The sequence below is a fragment of the Rhinolophus sinicus genome, linkage group LG03, assembly GCF_036562045.2.
Source record: "Rhinolophus sinicus isolate RSC01 linkage group LG03, ASM3656204v1, whole genome shotgun sequence".
In the NCBI taxonomy this organism is placed as follows: domain Eukaryota; kingdom Metazoa; phylum Chordata; class Mammalia; order Chiroptera; family Rhinolophidae; genus Rhinolophus; species Rhinolophus sinicus.
In genome coordinates this window covers 146,351,113-146,371,807 of record NC_133753.1, presented here as the reverse complement: position 1 = coordinate 146,371,807, position 20,695 = coordinate 146,351,113, and the positions used below count along the sequence as shown (strand labels likewise).

General features: G+C 36.4%; 1 long non-coding RNA gene across 1 annotated transcript in view; it reads left to right on the top strand.

Annotated features, from left to right (window-relative positions):
• The window catches only part of LOC141570418 (uncharacterized), a 52,272-nt gene that overhangs the window by 20,782 nt on the left and 10,795 nt on the right, over positions 1–20,695 (top strand). The window contains exon 2 of the long non-coding RNA XR_012494424.1: positions 12,375–12,560. This is a non-coding gene — a long non-coding RNA (uncharacterized LOC141570418). The remainder of the gene's footprint in view (positions 1–12,374; positions 12,561–20,695) is intronic.

Sequence of the window (20,695 nt, the reverse complement as noted above, 5' to 3'; positions counted from 1 at the left end):
GCACCTGGCCACTAGGTGGAGTCCTCCATTTTCTCCAGCTCTCACTTGGGGACGCTGTTCTCCTGTACCTCAAAGTACCCTTGCTTTGTCAGTTTTTGTCTTCTGTTACGGTGATGTTGAACTCTCCCTACTCCATCTGATCCTCCATGATGCAGTATGTCCTCTGAGGCTTCTAATCAACTCCAGATGTAGACTAGACAGAGTAGTCAGGCTGCTGTGACCTTTTCTGCTTTGCATCTTATGTTGGGTTCCCTAAGTCCCAGTTCAGCATCCTGATGAAGGGAAGAAAAATTCTTTACCCATCTCATGCTACACTATTCTGTGGCCACAAAGCTGGGCTTCCTAACTAATGTTGTCAATATCATATCTTAGTGAAATTGCATATTTGCTCCTTCTCTTCTTTTAGAGGCTTTATTGTGCAGGACTCTGGCACAAACCTGAGGTGGAAGAAAGAGCTAGAGGGCAATATATACCCCAGCTGTGCACAAAAGCCCTCTTCTGTCACACCACTGCCCTTGGTTCATACTTGCCTGAACAACATTTTTCCCTCCTTAGGATATGTTATTCCACATGGGTTCTTCCCTTCCTCATGCAAACATTGTCTTTGAGGCCTGGATTTGAATGATGCACAGGGCTCAAGTCCCCAAGTTGAGTACATTTCCTTCTATAGCACAGAAAGCAAGCATTTAACTTAAAGATGTTTCTGATTTCTACCAGAGGTCAAGACACAGAGCAGCTTTTTGTAATGTAATTAAATTCTATTGGTCCATAATTATCTACAAAACTTGTAGTCAATAAAGTATCATTTGTAGTACAATTCTTGAATCACGAAAAAGTGTAGTCACTGACTGGTGTGCTGGTAAATTATGAGCAACTAGTTTTGAAAGGCAAAAACCATGATATGCAGCATTTGTTGTGTCCATGATGTAAATACTCTCACCAGTGATAATTTTAAGCCACCAATGTAACATCACTGAAAGTGGAATGGGGAAGAGATACTCAGTAGAACACTGTTATATAGTAGTACTCTCACCATACAGAAACAATAGTTATAAACAACCTCAAGGACATAGATACTAATAAAATGTAGTCAAATAATTAGGAAGTGATGAATTTTGAATATTATCTTTGCTTTAATATAATCTATTTATTGTACACTTATATAATTTTTATAATAGTTGTATTGACTAAGCACTCATAGAACCGCAGAAAATTTAACTGTCAATTCTTACAAGCCAGCCCACCCTGGTTCCAGCACTGTGCATAATATAAAGAGGCAAGTTGTGGGGACAGAGCCAGGAGTGCAGTTTCCAGGCTCTCGGACTCACATAGAAAGGTGCTGGCTTGGGTAGTAAATGGCCATCAACTGTGATTGCATGGCCATCAGCTGTGGCTAGTTGGCCGTCAGCTGTAACCAGTGAGCCATTGGCCACTAATATAACTGCTGTGGCTACGCTAGCAGAAAAAAATGGGAGGCTGGCAAAAAGATGGTGGCTGAGCCTGCAAGCGGCGCAGTGAGGGTTGCGAACAGTGTGGCTCCTGCTTCCTGTGTCTCCAACCCAGCTGCCAGCGAGACTATAGTGGTATGACTCCCCTATCTATGGCTCCGTGGGTGTTCTGTTTTGGCCTCACCATGTCCTGCGTTCTTATGTGGGGAGCGGGAGCTGAGACCCCGCATGCCACCCTGCATGACACATGGTGCAGCGAGCAGGGTCTCCTGCATGACTCCCCACATGACAAATGGCGCAGCGATCAGGGTGTGGTGTCGGCTGAAACTCTCCGGAATGTACTGGAGCAGTTTATAGGTATAAAAGCTCAGTTTCGTAAGCAGGGTATGGTGCCGGCCAAAACCTACCGAAGCCTGGTGGAGCGTGTGAGAGCCCAGCTTCGGGAGGCCCATGAGGAGCGACACCGGGAATGGGAGGCGCAGTCTGCCCGGGTGACTCAAGCCTCCAGATGGCACACCACCCTCTTGGCCATGGACGGCGTTGCCTTCATTTTGGTGATCTGCTGCGGCCTTAGGCTCCGAGGGTTGTGGACATCTTACACGGAGGCCTCCACCCACTCAGACACCTGGCACAATGTGCAAGATTCCGACCGGGTAGAAATGGAGTCTGACTCTGAGCAGGAGGACATGTGGCCCCCACACAGTGTGTGGTATCCAGTGGCCACTGTTCTCAGGAGTTGGACCCCCAAGGAGGGGTGGGAGGACATGGACAGCTCTCTGGCCAGCGTGGAGAGGGCCCTGCAGGCTCTAGCTGAGGAGGAGAAGGCTACAGCCAGCCACGTGGGCTGGATGTTCCTCCTGGCCTTGAGTCTCAACACGGAAAATGCGCTTAATGAAATGGCACAACGAGCAGAATCTCCCCCATGACTCCCCACACAACACAAGTCTAATACTAATCTCCCAGAACTCTGTAAGGTAGCATTGCAGATTGTCATGTGGGTAAAATGAGTGCATCTGAAATAACAATGTCCAGCAAAATACCTGGTGAATTGGTACTCAGTAAGCGCTGGATGAAACCACAAGGATAGTCTTGGATGGTAGAAGAGGCAGGAATTAGTTTGGTGCTCTGAAGTAAGTCAGAGCTTTCACCTTAATAATTCTGAAACTGTGTGCATACTGTGTCCCATTCAGAATACATCAAATCCTGCAGTTAGAGAGGAAGAAGGAAAAGGAGACCAAATGACATCATTTCGCTTATGCTCCTCAAATGGTCCTCATTAAGTTGACTGCGCAGACTATAATGAGGGATTTTAAAAGCCTGGAAAAGTTGAAGGCAGACAATCCCTTGTTCAGAGGATGAAATGGGGTAAACCATAACATATGTACCAAATAATATAGTCTTTGTTTTATGTAATAATTTATTTTCCTCCCTCCCCTTCCTCTATATGGAAGAGACCTAACTCAAGGTCAATTCTCGGTACCTCTGAAAGCTGAAGAAAGAGCAGGACTGATTTGATGGCCTCTCTGGCAAGCACAAGGTTGGATCCCACTGAACTGCATGGAGGCAGCCTGGCCAGTTAAATTACTACGGCTGCTTTGAGGAGAGGAGGTTTCATGCTTTATGAGGCTGATAGCATTCAGTGTTTAAACCATTAAATTTGCATCTGGGAAAGCCCTGTTCAGAAAAGGTAAAAAGGTCAAATTTTCATAATGGCTCTCAGAGCCAAAATGATATCTTTCCTGAGGGCCTGGCTGGAAAACATTCAGCTTTTTGTTGTAATAGAGGTCTTGATTAATTGAAAATCAGTGAGATAAAAAGATCTTTTAACAAGAGTACTTACACTCGTTGACAGATATTTTCCTACTAATTATTGGGACTAGTGGCTAACTATAGTTTGCTGCTATAAATGGAATGAATCTCCACATTAAAACTTATGGGGATCCATTCTTTAAGCTCATCGATATTGTTAAACTAAGCAGATAATTTTCACGTCTCCAATGACCTTAGTGCAGTGTGGAACCAGACAAAGTCAATTTTTCAAAAATGTTTTTCATTGAGATTTTATAATTTCATTGAGCCAATGACAGCTTATTTTAACATAAGTTCACTGCCCTAATATTTCTTAATTCTATGTATCACAAGTACAGTCAGTTCTGCTATAATGTGACATATGAATGTCTAAAAACCACGTGCTATGCAAAATCATTTAACAGAAACCATAGGTCTTTGACACCAAAGCACGAACCATAAAAGGCAAAATTGATGAGTTAGACCTCATCCAAGTGATAAACTGTTGATCTGTTAAAGACCCTGTTAAGAACATGGACAGATAAGCTACAGACTAGGAGGAAAAAATGCCATCCATTTGGCTAACAAAGGACTACTATTTAGAATATTATGTGGTGATACACAAATTATGAGGAGAATAGCACCAGGTGATTTTCATGTTCCCAATTTAAAGTTAATACATACCAGAGACAGTGAAATGAGGAGTTGTGGAGAAAAATTCTGAGCTCGATGTTGAATCATTAAAAAAGGTGCAGTGTTTTCTAGAAATGAGAAGATAATGGAAACAATGACAAAAACAGGAATATACATGGATAGATAGATTAAACCCGAGAAGAGAAGGACAGAGTGAGTTAAAACTCACACTCTTTCTCAAACCCAACTGCAAATAACAGATTAGTGAAAAATAGACGGAAAAGCTCTCCATTTTCAATAAAACAAGGAAATAGCCACAACCTCAAACCACAAATTATAAAGCAAACCTTCCAAATGCTAAGAAATCTATACCAATGAAAACAAGAGGAAGCTTAGTGTTCAGGCAAACATCTTCAGACATCAAGTAGGATACAAATTTCGATAAAAGTCAGTGTTACAGTCCTGAAAGACCCAGTCCATGATTCTTTAATTAAAGAGACAAGGTCTCCAGATTGTGGGCAAACCTAGGAGAAGTAAAACTGTTCCTTGCAAACAGCTAACTCAAATAGTTCAGAAAGTCCAAGAAGGTAATTTTCTTTGCTCTAGCTTCCTAGCCTAGGTAAAAGAGGAAAACAATGTGGAATATAAGGGCTTTCATTGTGAGGAAAACAGGATTTTTGAATACCACACTTAAAGGAAAAGAAATATGCACCCAGAGAAGAGGATAAAACAGACCAATGAGGTGTTCAAGATGGTAAACCTGGGTTGTAGAGCTGCCTGTCCATTCATTCAAAAAATATTTTCTGAGGAACCACTAGGTGCCAGACCACTGCTCTCTGTTGATGATATAGCAGTGAAGAGAAGGAACATCTCCATCTTTATAGAGTCACTTTCCAGGGGTGCAGATGCATATGTATTCCCCACTCCAGAACACTCCTCCCAAAATTCTTCGTTAAAAAGCTGGCTCCACTCAAAGATGAGAATCATTAGAAAAAAAATGAAAATGGATCATAAATATGAAAGGTGAACAAAAATAAAGCAGGAAAGGATCTTATACCACAGGCAAATGAAGAATATATTTTTACATCTATCGATATAAATATTAATTCCACATGAATAAAAGTATATTTTGAATTCACAGAGACCGGAAATGAAAATTGAACTGAAAACCTCTTCTAATGCTAAGGCAGTCCTAAGGGTGTTTACCAGCAACATAAACATATGGACATGGATTTTAATAGCAACATGCAGGACAGAAACAAGACCTTCAGTCTATGCAAGGTGGGGATTAGAACTAAGAATGCTGCAGGGTAGGCAAGAAAAATATATGCTTTTCTGAAAAGGGGAGACAACAAATTAATTTATCTTTACAGTGGAAAAAGAGAAATTCCCCCCTGAGAATTCGTAACCCTAGTCCAGTCATTACATGAATTTGGAGTTTTAAATTTGAACTACCTGTGCAGTCCAGGAAACCCATAATAGGAAATTGATTTAAAGTAATCCTAAATGCTGCAGCATCCCTAGAAAAAACATGCAAAATTTCTCTGGAGGAACACCTCTTCAACATAGGACCCTTATGATTCTCCCAGACTTAGATCACCAAACTAAGAGCATACAACCCAAATTATAAACAAATCAAACCCTGCAAGTTAACAGAAACAACCAGAGGAATTAAACCCTGAAGGTCTTCAAATTTCGGAAATATCATGTAAGAAACATAAAATGATTATTATTAAATACATAAAGAAATGAATGACACTAAGAGACTATAAAAGCAGATTAGAGAAAAAACTTCTAGACATGAAAATAAAATAATAGACAGGTTAAATAGTAGACTAAATATAATTGAAGAGAGAATTAATAAGCTGTGGGGTAATTCTGAGACTATCACCCAGAACATGCAACAAAGAAAGTTAGGGAACATATTAAAATGAGTTAAAGAAACACAGGGAATGCGATAGAATGATAAAGGTTTAACTATATCTAATTAGAATTTCAAAAAGAGAAAAGAGAGGAAATGGTGGAAGTCAATCTTAAAGAAAAATGACTGAGAAGTTTTCAAAACTCATGAGAAACATCAATCCAAAGATTCCGGAACCTCAGCAAATCCCAAGAAGAACAAATGTTTAAAAAACCCAATACCTACACATATTGTTGTAAATGTGCAGAACACCGAAGCCAGACTAAAGATTTTGAGAGAAGTCAGAGAAGAAAAAAAAATTATATGTAAAAGAAAGATAGTTATATTGATAATTGACTTCTCAAGAGCAACAATAGGAGTCAGAAGGTAATGAAATAATATCTTCAAAGTGCTGAGAGAAATTTATTGTCAACTTAGAATATTTTTCCTGAAGAGCAAAATAGGTCATTTTCAGACAAATCAAAAGCAAGCTTAGACTGCTAATGGACTTTCTCAACAGGAACAAGACCTTCTAAAAGATGTACTTAAGACAAAGACATTGAACCCTCAAAAGATTCAGATTTAAGAAGGAAAGATGAAGAAAGATATTTTTAAATATGTGGGTAAGCCCTAAAAATTATTGAACACATAAAAACAATAACTTTTTTTAAACAAGTGTATAAATGTAGCAACATAAACAACAAGATGTAAGATGAAATTGTACTTCAGGAATTAGTGTTCTAAGGCTTTTATATTATATGGGAGGAAGGTAGAGATGATAAACTTTTTAAAAAATCACTGTAACAATGTTAGGGGGTACCAAATGTATATGACTTAAAAACTAATAAAAGAGGGAAAAAATGGAAATAAAATAGCAAAAGATTAAAAAAAAAACTTGGGGGGAAAGGAATCGCAGGAAAAATAATACAAATTATAAGCACAAAATGAGGTGGTAGAAATAATTAGATCAGCAATCAAAACATATATAAACAGATGAAATGCACTGGTTAAAAGATTGATATTAACATATTGGCTTTTTAAAAAATTTTAATTCTATGCTGTTTGGAAGAGATATGCCTAACAGGTAAGAACACAAAAAGTCTAAAATTAAAGTGTAGAAAGGAATATAACAAGCAAACACTAATCAAAAGAAATCTGGTGTAAAATCAATGCCAGACAAAATAACCTTTAAGACAATAAAACATATGAGTAATAAAAAGAATTACTACATAATGACAAAAGATTCATTTCACCAAGAGAATAATACAAGTATAATTTTATATACATAGAAATATATAAGTTCTAAATATTAAAGAAACAAGTATTAATAGAACTATAATGAGAAATTGACAAGTCCACTTTAATAAAAGATTTTATGACACCAAAATTGTAACTGATAAAGTATAAAAAACCAAGAATATATAAGATTGAAGTAATATTATTAACAAAATTTGATCTAACAGACATATACAGAAACCTGCCACTCCAAATACATTTCATAATATTATTAAGTAGACAGGACATATTTACAAAAGTTTACCACAGACTAGGTCATAAAGCAAATCTAAGCAAATTTTAGGAATTCACTGTCATATATGATATAACAGTCAATAGCAATAAGACAATACAAAAGCTCCCATATATTTAGAAATTTTAAAACTTACTTCTAGGCTAAGGATGGAATTAACATGAATTCATTTGAATTTACGTGAATTAATAGGCCAAGGAAAGAATTAATAGAAATATTAAACAAAATTTCAAAATTGAAATTCAATGTTTAAAATAAAAACTAACATATTGAAAAGTACTTATCAAAATTAACTGAAAGACAGTAGCTAAAGCAGTACCAAAAGGATATTTTATAGCCTTAAAATACATATATTTGAAAAGAATAAAAAATAAAATTATTGAACAACAAATTAAATATAACAAAATAGACAACAACACAAAAGAGACACAAAAACAAGATAAATATCTATTTTGACCGGAAATGGAAAAGAAATGCAAGAAATGTGAGGTGGGCTAAAACCCTGGCTGCTAGCATTTTGGTACCTGAAGGGTAAGATGACTAGAAGAGTTCTGCCAAAAATGGGAGCAGGGTGTTACCAGTTCCTAGAAAGACACTGAAGACTCTGTGTGGAAATATGATTGAAACAGGGTATGGATGTAGAAAGGCAAAGTGGGTAGGTTGGGAGGACAACCTCACAACAAAGAACTAAATCAAACCACACTCAAATTTAGATCTTTGATATCTTTCATTTCATCAAAACCCTGAAATGCTATTAAAAGACCTGACTCTGGATGTGTGTCCAGGGATCTGAGTGGAATCAAACACAAAATCTCCTACTCAAAATGGGTCTGACTGGATTTCTAGACCTATATTAAGAAGCACAGCCAAGAGGAATATGAAGGATGAGCTAACCTTAAAAATCTAAAAAGCACCTGGAAGTGTTAAATGCAACATAACAAATGTGTGACATAAAAATTATTTTAGGTATGTGTTCTGTCGGGAGTGATTAAAACTCTGACTACTGCTCCTGATGGAGTTAGTGCCGTTCCTGGGGTTGGTGACAATAGAGTTGTAACCATCCTTAGGTCCGAAGAGAGAAGGGAACCCTGAAGAAGAGACGGTGTCAGGAAGGCTATCCTGAGAAGAATGGTGACCTTCAATGGAGGAACAAAGCAGGCTGAAGGTGACTCCCCAAGAAGAGAACCAGGAGGCAACTTCCCTGATGTCTTTCTCCCTGCCTCCCTTCCACCTGTCAGGATTCCTATTAGTCAAACCCAGCTGGAAGCCAGAGGGCAAGGGAAGCTGTTGTTGTAGTCCATACTGGTCAGCTACCCAAGGCACAGAGCAAGGTGGAGAAAGATGGAGGAGGGTTAAAGAGAAGATGCCTAATCCAAGCTCTTTCTATATAGGTTCTCTCCTGTCTGCTCTCCCTAAAACAATACGTAATTAAAAGGTTTTTCCATTCTGGAACGTATTTCCCTCATTTGTCTAAACTAATTTGTGGTTTGCTTTACATTTTCTTTTGACATAGGACTTTATGCTTACAGATAGAACAGTCCTTTTTTTTTTTAAGGCTTTAGATGAAAAACAGTCTCATCAGCATGTTTTTTTTTCTTTTTTTTTCCTGCTGTCTAATGTCATAGTTATATATTTTTTCCTCTTCACCAAAATGGCTTACTCTGAAATTTCAAAGTACTCTTTAGGGCTGTAATAATGTGATTTCCATTAAAGAGTAAGTAGGACAAAGGTGGTATGAGCAAATCCATCAATGAGACTGTCCCCTGTCATTAGCTCCCAGTGACTTTGCCTTTGGGTAGAAGCATATGGAAAAAGAAGGCCAATCAGATGATGTCTCCAAGTGAGTATCCTTGTGTTCCTTCAAGAAGAGAAGCATGCAGAGCACAAAAATCATTTTAGAAACTGGTCAAAATACACCCAATGGACATCCACTTCTGGGATAATTGGGTAGATACAAGTTTTCCTATTGCTACCACTAAGTAGAGCCAATGATCCTGGAGATAAACTCGTACACAGAACAAACATGGGAAGACTCTGGAAGGTGGAGAGAAGAAATTAGAGCAACTAGGGACCTTGGGACTATCTATCTTTTTATTACTTCCTAATACAGAGTGCCCTTCCAATTGGCAGATTTCATGCCATTATTTCAGTACTTTTTTTCTTCCATTTGTTCTGTTTTTGCTACAAACAACAATGTATACACTGGTATCCCTTTTTCTATCTTTCATCATTTTAAAATCACTTTTGTATCTTTTTCTTTTCCATTTCATTTTGATGTAATTTTGTGAAGCTTTCTTTTATGTCTTTTGTTTACCTTTTATTGTTTTTATTCTGGCTTTCATCCCTGTTGAGGTTTTCTTTTTTCTTCCATTTCTTTTCTGAGCTTTAACTATTTGTTGGTCTTCCGATGTTTCATCATCTCTTCTTTAACCTCATATTTATTTGGGCTGTTTTTGTTTTTTTTCAAAGACTGTATTTCAATCTCTCAAGAGATTATAAGAATTATATGTATGGATGCTCCCTCTTTTGTTTTCATGTCCTTTTCCTTTGAGGTATATGCGTGCATGTATATGTATGTTTGTTTCTATGTTTGTTCCTTTCTGGCTATTACTTACCATGGGACACAAGTAGCTATATCAAAGCTAGTATTTGCTGATGGATAGTGTGGAGAGGGTTAGGTCAGGGATTCAAATCAGTCTGAAGTTTCAGTTCAGGTTTGTTGTCTTAAACATCTTTTGAAGGATTCTCTGTCATGGAAATATATATGCAAATGATCAATAAACACATGAAAAGCACTCAGCACTGTTAGTTATCAGGGAAATGCAAATTTAAATCATAATGCAGTATCACTATACATCCACTCAAATAACTATAATAAAAATGACTGACATTATCAAGTGTAGGAGAGCCTGTGGAGCTTCTAGACTGTCATACACCATTGATGGGAACTGTAAATTGATGCAAATGTTTTGGAAAAGGTTTGGTTACAAAAGTTAAATACATATCTGCTTTCTCCCAGAGATTCTGCAGTAGTGATTGGGTAGGGGCACAGGAAGAGATGGTGGTAATGTTCTCAGTGATAGTTACACGGGTGGGTTAACTTTGGAATAATTCATTGTATACACTTATGAATTATGCATTTTTGGTATGTACGTTATAGTCCAATAAAAATGCTTATTGTAGAAAAATACAACTAGCATCAATTTTTAAAAATTGGTTACCTGCTGTATGCAAAGAATTTGCTGTATTAATTTTATATTTCTTTTCTTCTTTCTGACTTTACTAATAATAAAAATTCTAAAATAAATGAAGATTAATAAATGCATGGTTCACACTGTTTTAGATTGATATGTCAGCATGATCTACTAGATTTAAAAAGACTTATTAGCATTTCTTCAAGTCAGACAGCTTTGAAATGTTGGTAAACTATTTGACACATTCTGCTATCCATTTCTAATTATTGTGCTATGAATTGCTAATTGACTGTTGATTGACCATAGTGCTAACATTTCTCCTAGCTCAGAGGCTTACTCTGAATGTAGGTAGGAAAGACAGGACCCTGGGGAGAGGGGACTATTCCCTGGGCTATACCAGCACTTACCTGATGCTGGTGGAATGATGGACTATCATGATGGAATAAAAAAGCTCAAAGTGAAGAGTGGATTTAACTGCTACACTAATCCTGTTCTGAGTAGCAAAATAGTCAGTCTTTATAAGGTAAAACCTAGTTTCTTATATGAAAAATTTTATATCAATTAGATAAACAAAAGATACAGAAGTAATGTGTGGGGAAATTGTTTTTCATTGAGTCATCTATACATATTTGCTGAGATTCGCTATATATCCCCCAGCACAGATGCCATTACAAGGAGCTAACACCTGGTAGGAGGAGGTGGGTACTGTAAATACACACAGTGCAGTGCTGTGTAGCTGGGATGAATATGTACATGGTTACAATGAGGACACAAAGAAGGAAGTGGTTGGTCTCACCTCAGAGAATCAGGAGCTTCGTACAGAAGGTTACCTTAAGCTGAGTATATCTAGTTATCATTTCTATTGCTATAATTATCATTGTTAAAGCATACAACCATGAAATATATAAACATGGCAAAAATTACAAATTAATAGTTATAAAACTGGCACTTTTGACCTGTAAAGCAACTTCATAAAACGGTGAGAATCAAGAAAGAAAGTCAACGCGGAAAAGAAAGGAACGGATCATTTATTGGGGGTAGAATCTCCTAATTATGACTTTTTAGCTTTGAGTTTGTGTTTATTTGCCACGATTCCCCAGTTTTGACTAGGCACTGAAGCTCGACTGTTTTTCAGGACCAACTCTTCTCCTCACCCCTCGCACCCTACCTCTCTCCCCACTCTTTTTGTCAATGCACGAGTAGACCCAGTGAGCACACCTGTGAGATCAACTTTCCAGTCTAAATACCTATTTAAAATCCTTTGAAAGCAACAGGGTGCACTCACTTAAAGCTTTAGGAATGGGAGCCAATTTTTAATTTGTTCCTCCTGTTTGCTGAAAACATAGTATTTCTCTTTCAAAGACTTTATTAGAAACCTGGTTTTCTTATAAGAACACAGACAAGCAATTTACAGTGATGAATTAGTGATGATGGTTAGAGTCAAGAGGTTCTTCAATTATTAGAGGTTTGTACTATTTTAAAAAGGCATTAGAGCTACATAGATATTTCAGACTTTAATGGAGCCAGTACCAAAAAGAGAATAAAAGCAGATAATAATTACAGTCACGATGATAATAGGGACGATGATGATGCTACCATACCTCCCCATGTGCCAGGCATCATCCAAAGTATTTCATCTATATTTTCTCCGTGAAGGATAAATACAACTGGATGTCAGGTCTTATTAGATTTATGTCAGGAAGTCTATTGTAAAAATGCTGATGGCAGGGAAAAAAAAAAACACACACAAAAAACTTGCTTTAGATTAATTTTGGAAGCCATAAAAGGAAAATTAGTCCTGTTGCCCAAGGACAGTGGTGCAGTTTTAGAGATACAAAAAGCTGAATTCCACATTCTATTTTGCTTCTCTCTTTTCCATCAAGGAGAATCATCTTGATATGAAAAAACGGTGAGATGAATATGAATACACAAAACGATTCTAAAAGCATCCCTAACAGCTCTAAAGGAGTCCACCTAATGGCTAGAATGAATTTAACCACATGAAAAAATGCTCAACATCATTCAGGAATCTTGGAGGACAGAGGACTGCTGAAAGGCGAGAAATATGTGTGAGTAACTCTGCTATTTTACAACGGGAGAAAAGTATATCCCACAAACTGCTTTGACGTGCACAATTCTAAGATAGATTATTGTATTTTATTGATTTCAAGTCTCACTTTTATTTTTAGCGCATTAACATTTTCAAAAATGGGAGGTATTGAATAACCAAAGACAAAATACCTTCTCCAGCCATCAGAACTAACATAAATTAATGTCTACCAATGCAGTAATGATGATTAACTACCACATGTTCTTCCATTAAGTTATTTGTATTTAACACGTGTGGTTGGATTTGAACTCAAAATTGGATTCTTTTTTTGTCCTATAAAACATCTTAAAAACCAATATGATGTAGCATTGGAATAAAAATGTCTAGGGCAAATAAAATATGCATTACAGAGAAATACAATTTTGAGTGGTCAGAATGGTCAGTTTCTGGAATAGATCATAGATTTTCAAAGTTCAAAGAATTTGGTGTGACCAATATATTTGATGTCCTCTCTCTGCCAAAAACTTTAGGATATATTTTTGAAATGTTATTAATAGCCAAGTCTCAAAGTAACAAGAGATCATAATCGTGAGTGTGGGTTTTGAAAAGAATATCAGGGCAAGGCCAAAATGATTCAAAAGAATCCTTAGGCTCTGAGTGTAAAGAAGACTGAGATTTTTGAAAGTGGTGTGCAATTGTAGGATACCTATGTGCTATTTAATTATAAAAAGAAAAAATAATGTAATTTCCCCAAAAATATTATTAAATTGATGTGTGTGGGGGCAGAGCCCCAGAAAGTAGTTTACAGGCTCTCGGCCTCACGTGGAGGGGTGCTGGCTCGGGTAGTAGATGGCCATCAGCTGTGACTGATTGGTCGTCAGCTGTAGCCATTGAGCCATTAGCCACTAATATAACTGCTGCGGCTACGAAGGAGAGCCGAGGAGAGTGAAAGAGAGTCGCCGGTGGGTTGCAGACAAACGGGACAGCAGGTCGCACGTCCAGTGAACCCAGCCTCCAGTGAGACCGTAGTGGTATGACTCCCCTGCCTATGGCTCCGTGGGTGTTCCTTTTTGGCCTCACCATATCCTGCGTTCTTGTATGGGGAGCGGGACCAGAGACTCTGCATGACACCCTGCACGACAATGTGATTTCCTAGCATTCTGTTATATTAGAATTAGGTAAAAATGGCATTAAAAATAAACTCTAACATTTATGGTCAAATGGTTTTAGACACAGGGGCTAAGATAATTCAATGAGTAATACCAGTCTTTTCAACATATGATGATGGGACAAGGTATCTATATGGAAAAAAGAAACAAAAAAATTAGGCCCTTTGCACCATACAAAAAATTAACACAAATTGAGTCATAGACAGGATTGTAAGAGTTAAAATTATAAAACTGTTAGAGGAAAACATAGGAGTAAATTTTCATGATTTTGAGTTTAGTCAATGATTTTTTAGATATGACATCAAAAGCACAAATAATAAAAGACTGATAAATTGGACTTCATCAAAATTAAAAATTGTTGTGCTCCAAAGGATACCCCCAAGAAAATGAAAAGACAACCTTCAGAATGGAGGAAAATATTTACAAATCACAGCTCTGTTAGGAGACTTGTAGTTAGAATATATAAAGGACTCTTAAAACTCAACAATAAAAGATAACTATTTTTTTAAATGTACAAGGGATTTGAATAGACATTACTCCAAACAGGATGGCTAATTAGCACATGAAAAGCACATGTTCAACATCACTAGTCAGTAGAGAAATATCAATCAAAACCATGTGATACTACTTCACACCCACTAGAGTAGGCGTAATTAAAAAAGGCAGACAATAACCACTGTTGGTAAGGATGTTGAAAAACTGAAACTCTCATTCATTGCTGGTGGGAATATAAAATGGTTCAGCCACTTTGGAAAACAGTTTGGCAGTTCCTCAAAATGTTAAATATAGAATTAACACATGACCCAGTAATTTCACTTTTAAGTATTTATCCAAGAAAAATGAAAACACATCCTCATGCAACAACTAGTCCACAAATGCTCAGCATTATTCATAATACCTAAAAAGTGGAAATAATCCAGATGTCCATCATCTGATAACTAAATGCAGTATATCAATACAATGAAATATTATTCAGCAATAAAAATGAAGTACTGTACATACAACACAGATGAAACTCCAAAACATTATATAAAATGAATGAAGCCAGTCACAAACATACACATATTGTATAACACCATTTATAGGAAATGTCAGGAATAAGCAAATATATAAAGACAGAAAGTAGTTTATTGATGCCTGTGACTATAGGGAAAGTGGGGACGGAATTGGGGTGGGGAAGAGGAGTAACTGCTAATGGGTACAAGGTTTTTTGGAGGGTATGATAAAAATGTCTTAAAATTAGGTTACAATGATGGTTGTATAACTTTGGAAACATGCAAAAACTATTGAAGTATACAATTTAAAGAGGTGAATTTTATGGTTTGTAAATTATATCTTTAAAAAGCTATTTTTTAAAGGCATTAAAAGTGAATAGTTCTTGAGCAAATGGAACAGAAACTGAAGATCACAAAGACCCAGACTGAGTTGACTAAATATAAGTCACCTTGCACAAACTTCTTTTTATTCACGGGTGGGGTTACTCATCTACTAGATCCAGAAATGCTGTAAACTTAGTGTATCTGGATTTTATTAAGTTCTCTCATAATGTCTCATTGGACAATGGGGGAAATATTACTTGAAATCATTGACAGTTTGATGGATTCATAACTGATCAAATGTACCAAAATGGGATTGATTTAATGAATGTATATGATTGTTAGAGGGATACTTTATTGCGAGATGCAGGATTATTTATCAAATATTCTTCTGATTAGCATTTTTATCAATGACTTAGTATATGACGGATCATTAGGAATATTCACTTACTGAATGCTAGCAACAAAATGCTAAATATTCTTGACAAAAGGTCTCAATACATTCACTAATATTTATCTGGGTACACCTAGTAAAAGAAGCAAGCAAAAATGAAACTAAAGATAAGAAATACATCCTTGGGGTTAAATTTTTGCAGATCATCATGTATTCATATGTACCAAATAACTTCTTAAACGTTAACTTTTAGAAAAACAGGGTCTCAAGTTATCTAGTTCTACACTTTCTCCAAAGTGCCCCAAATTTCAATTCTGAACTCTGTAACTAACGCCACTGGAAGGTGCATGTATATTAACAACATTACTGGTCTTGGCCAGTGCAGGCTTCTTTGGATGTGGAACTGTGCCCTGGCCAAAATGAGTACTGGGTTTTGTTCTCACACACAGAATTCACTTCCTTAACAAGGAAAAGCTAAGAGATTGTTGGGGAATTCACAGCCTAAAAAAACCCATCAAGTCAACCTCTGCACTTTCAGCCAGTTTGAAAGAAAATTGATGGTTCTGTGCACATTTTGTCCTTCACCTGGATTGCATGCTGGCTGCTACATGATATTTCTTAAAGGTGGAAGAGCCAAGTACAGCATGTTTTGGAAACTAAATACCTGGTGTTCTAATACACACTTTTTGGATGAGCGATGAGCTTAGTGGGTTCCTTATAAACACTGAGTGAACAGATCAGTGTTCTGTTCACTCAGTGTTTACTGGGAAAATGTTTTCTCCTCTTTCTTTTTTTCTTTTTATTGTTTTTGGTTAGGATATATTTTTTTCTCTGGAGCTTTGAATGAAGTTGGAAGTTATAGTACTGCCAAAATACAGGTTGCAAAACACCTCTAAGTGACCTAAGCTATTATGCCAAGCATGAATCACTGAAGTCCATGCTTTCAACACTTTAGTAGAGTTCTTTCAAATACAGTGTTTGGCCTATTCGCAACGAAACGGATACTCTATGCTTTTCTCCCAGGGCTTCTCTCAGCAATCTACTTCTACAAACAATGCAAAACAGAAAAGTGGTAGCATTTCACAGGATAAATGTTGAAAATCCCATTTCCTCTGTAAAGAACATATACTGAAGGGCTTTAATAATTAATTTAAAGTATTTCACAACATTGTAATTTCTACCTAGAATCTTCTGACAATATTTCTTTCTTTTCTGATAACCTAATTTAGACCAAACCCCATGATTGCTTTGGTTTGGATATGAGATTACTTTGCCTTGGTTCTAGCATTGTCAATGACTCTGGTAATCCTGACAGTATGTATGATTTATTAAGAAAAGTGCCAAATATATAGTATACAGCATTTCCTAATCTTGTAACATTCCTGTAAGATAGATATTACTGTTCTGGTTTTCTGTATGAAGATGTTGGCATTCAGAGTAATTAAATAACTTGTGGAGTCTCATTAGCTGTAAGTGGCAGAGTCAAGATTTGAACACATGTTTGTCTGACTCCAGTATATCACCCCCTCCCTTGAGTTAGGTAAGCCAGTCCCACATTCCTTTTCTGTCAGGTTTGTAAAATTTTGTTATTGCTTAAGTGGAAATATGTAGATATGCTTACAAGGCTATGCTGCATATTAAAAAGAGTAACAAATTTTAGGTGAGGAAAGGAATATTCCATGCCAGGGTATATACTATACATGATTTTAAGTCTTCATTTTATAAAAGTTATGGTTATTTCATTTGTTTCTTAATAGCATAGATTATTTTCTTAATCTAAAAACCCCCCATTGTTCTACTTATGTTAAGTCCTGGGTCTTAAGGCTTACTTTTTGATTCCTTGTTACCTTTTCTTCTGATTTTTTCTATATTACAGACTTCTTTATTTATTCTTCCTTCCTTCTTTCTTTCCTTCCTTCCTTTCTACTTTCCTTCCCTTCCTTCCTTCCTTCCTTCCTTCCTTCCTTCCTTCCTTCCTTCCTTCCTTCCTTCCTTCCTTCCTTCATTGTATTTATTATCTTAGCTCCAACTTCACATTTTTCTCAGGTAATTTACACACAAGAAGAATATTATGGACCAAGAATATCATAAAAGGTGAGGCTACCAAAAAAAATTCCACTACATAGTCATACGTTTGTCCTTTCTTTATTGGGTAGAAAGAACCATAGCAGAATGTTGTTTCTCTCTTATCTGTATCTTATAATCAAAGATTTAAGAAGTACTATAATTTCAGTATCTTCTCATTAAGACAAAACAAAACAAAAACTGATCTAGAGGAGGAGAGTAATAAGACCAGATTTGTGTTTTAGGAACCACAGTCTGAAGGTATGGAGCATATTTAGGAAATTATTGTAATAGTTTAAGCAAGAGTCGATGAGTTTTGAATCAAAATAGAGGGTGTGGAGGATGGAGAGCTTTCAGATATGGGAGCTGTTCAGGAGATAGCTATTGAACTGGAGGACTGACTGGATGAGGGATATGAGAAAGAGGAAAGGTTCTTGAGTGTCTCCCAACATGAAGAGCAGTAAGTTTGGGAGGAAAGATGACACTTATACAAGTAGGTTTAAAAATTTGCTTATTACTCTGCCATTAGACTGTAAGAGTCAGTAGGACACAAACTTAGTTTGTTTAGTGTAATGCCTGATATTTAACAGATACTCAGTACAGAGTAAGTTCAATTTGGATTGAGTTTTAGGTGCTCATGGGTTACATAGTAAGAGGTGTAAAGAGTTTAAAAAATAACTGAAATACAAATTGTGATTATCTTTGGTTGTTAGAATTATGCTAATTTTTCCTTTATTATTTTATTCTGAATACCCCAGATTTATCTTAATATTCTACTTTGAATACCGCAAATTGCTACAATGAACATATATTACCTTTATTTTAAGAAAAAGTTAAAGCTTATTTGTTATTTCAAAAAAGAATAAGGCTGGAAAAACCAATATGAAACCACCAGGGCAACCTCGTATTATTATAAATAATATTTATCAAAGAAATGGTTAGATATTTGAACAGGAAATTTATACTTCCATCCAAATTTTGGTAGTGCCTATGTCACCACACAATTGAGCATGGGAATCATAGCTTATTTTCAAGTTTCAAATACGCTGTTATTATTTATTAGGGAATCAGTGTTCTGGACTAAATCATTTGGCCCTTCAGACTAAAAAAGCAAATAGCTGATAACACCTCTGAGTCATTTGCTCCCCTCTTACTGTTACCCGCCTTTCCTCTTTTGTGAGTTTCTGAACAGTCTTTTATGTTAAGGCAAGTGAGGTCACTATATCTATCTGTAACTGCTCTTAGTTGTCTTTCAAAAGCACGTTTTATTAAAAATTTCTTACAGGAGGCAGGCCATTTTACAACAAAATTAAGTCTGAGGAAAAATTAAATAAATGCCATACATATGAATTAGACATACGTAAAATAATTTTTTGTTTTCATTTTTCTAGTCTAGAGTGAAACTTTTAATTAAATTTATCTGAAACAGAAAAGGTAAGGTTTAACATTTTATAAGCCAACAGGGCTGCTTTCCATGGCAGCCTGAAAAAACAAAAGAACAAATATAAAAGGTCAAAGAGAGTTCTTTCAAAAACCATGAGAAATGAAGAATTAAAGAGTGTGCAGTGCAGTGGAGGAGTGGAAGAACTGTGACCTATATGGGGAAAACGGGAAAAAAATGGCTTAGCAAAGAAGAGAATAAATACAAATACACATATTTTCTCCTGGCATTAATACACAAAATATTAAGAACTCATTTACAGACACCAATGAGAGCAAAATAGAAGAGATGAAGAAGGCAAAAAATAACAAAGGCTGTCAAATGTCATACTTTGTTTTCTGTCATTAGTTTGTATCAATTTAAACTCTAACCAAGTGTACGAAGCTCTGTTTTTTTACTACAATCTGTAATGTAAACATATACATTTGATATTTCTGGAAAACTTGGCTTTTACTGTCAGCACTCTCTCTGCAAGACATTTCTTGGAGGCGAACATATTTTTAGTGAGATTTGACTGATTAATGATGTACCAAGTACAGAGAACAAAAGATCTAAATGGTCTCGAGTGTCCCAAGGAAAGAAGAAGAAAAAGATTATTTGTGGGAGAAAGGACCAATCTCAAAACCATGATCATAATTCAACATCAGAATGAAGTTCAGAGAAGTTATCAAGTTCCTCTTTCAGGATTTTATTGTGGGCATCTTCATTATAAAGTCACTAGGCAAGTCATCAATGCCGTGATGAAAGACCATGATGTAAAGTTTAGATGTAAGGAAATTCCTGACTTTCCCCATGTAGAGGGAAATAGTATAAACTGTTGGCTGGAATATGCCACAAACACAAGGATCTGTATTATTCATGTATAATTTACAAGTGAAAGTGTTGATAGCTAGGCCATCATGCACAAGAGCCGTGGCGATGTTGCAGAAGTCAGCTGTGGACCAGGTTCTAGATAGATTTGAGGTATTTATAGAAGAACATAAATATAAGTGACAATTGTGATGAAGAGAGACTACTATAAACCAGGTATCAGGACTCTTTTTCATAACAGTGAAAACCTTCAGAAGATATATTTGGCTTTAGATACTCATTATAAATTTGGATTTTAGATGCACTTAAATTTGACTTGTGCAAAATTTAAATGTTTCAATTGCAGTCAAGAAAGAAATGCTGCAACAAAGAGAAATATATGTATATAGTATTATTTGTTTGTGAACAAAATTTATATTTGTTCTAGGTGTAAAGGATAAATGGAAGCAGTAACTTGGGTAAGACAACTTGTGGGAAATACTGATAAGTGCAGGAAAGGGAGAAGGCAACACAAAGTGGTATTGAAAGGGTGAAACATGCATACATTAATATATTATGATGCATGAAAGTTACTGGTCCAAGTTGTAAATTATATTAACCTAGTACACTCTGTGTTAAAGATGTACATGAACATGAGTATGGTAGACTTATAGCATTAATGATCTCAGTTCTTCACCTACTCTTCCTTGGTCCATATACTTTGCCACATGACTCTGCAGCTTTTGCCATATGGAGGCAAAGGATATTTCCTTGCCTATTGATTCAGAGCTCGGCCATGTGGCTCACTTTGGCTGATAGGATTTATAAGATATGACCAAGCAGAGATTTGGAAAGGTGTTTGCATATTTCTGCTTGTGCTTTTTCCCTCTTTCATCACCATGACAACACATCTGAGCTAACCTGCATGATAAGATCCAGGCAGAGTAGAATTGAGTTATCCCAGTTAACCTGGCCACAGCC